At 50.4% G+C, this 496-nt stretch overlaps 1 non-coding gene across 1 annotated transcript; it reads right to left on the minus strand.

Annotated features, from left to right (window-relative positions):
- On the minus strand, positions 1-163 carry LOC126356820 (U1 spliceosomal RNA). The gene has a single exon (XR_007565843.1). It is a non-coding gene; the product is annotated as a U1 spliceosomal RNA (small nuclear RNA).
- Positions 164-496: the final 333 nt, after the last annotated feature.

A 496-nucleotide genomic window follows, 5' to 3' on the forward strand; every position in this document is an offset into this window, starting at 1 on the left:
ACCGGGTCTGCGCGAACGCAGTCCCGACTACCAAAAATTATGCACCCGAGTTACCCACATTAGGGGTAATCGCAGGGGTCAGCCCAACCGAAGTGCAATGGAAGAGCCTCGTCCTGGAGGAACCGCCTTCGTGATCACGGTATCCCCTGTGCCAGGTAAGTATGCCTTGCAGTTGGAAAACGCTGAACTTTATGTCATACAGGATACATCAGACGAAGCGAGCGCGTCTAACTGTACATATTATCCGTGGCCCCACCTGCAGTAGGCATGAGCCGATTATGTTACAGAAATAGTTTTGAGTTTCCACAAAGCTGTTCCATATCATCTGGGATGGAATAACTATTAGTTCCATTTGATACAATAGACCCTAGCTGTTCGGTCGAATTGGACCGACTAGTTCCGTTCTGTGGCAGCAGATGGCTCCCAAATGAAGGCACACAGAGAGTGTTGCGATCGCACTCAGTGTTCCGAGCGCCGTGGACCTAGAACCTATCAC

Source organism: Schistocerca gregaria, chromosome 3 (genome assembly GCF_023897955.1).
Source record: "Schistocerca gregaria isolate iqSchGreg1 chromosome 3, iqSchGreg1.2, whole genome shotgun sequence".
Lineage (NCBI taxonomy): Eukaryota > Metazoa > Arthropoda > Insecta > Orthoptera > Acrididae > Schistocerca > Schistocerca gregaria.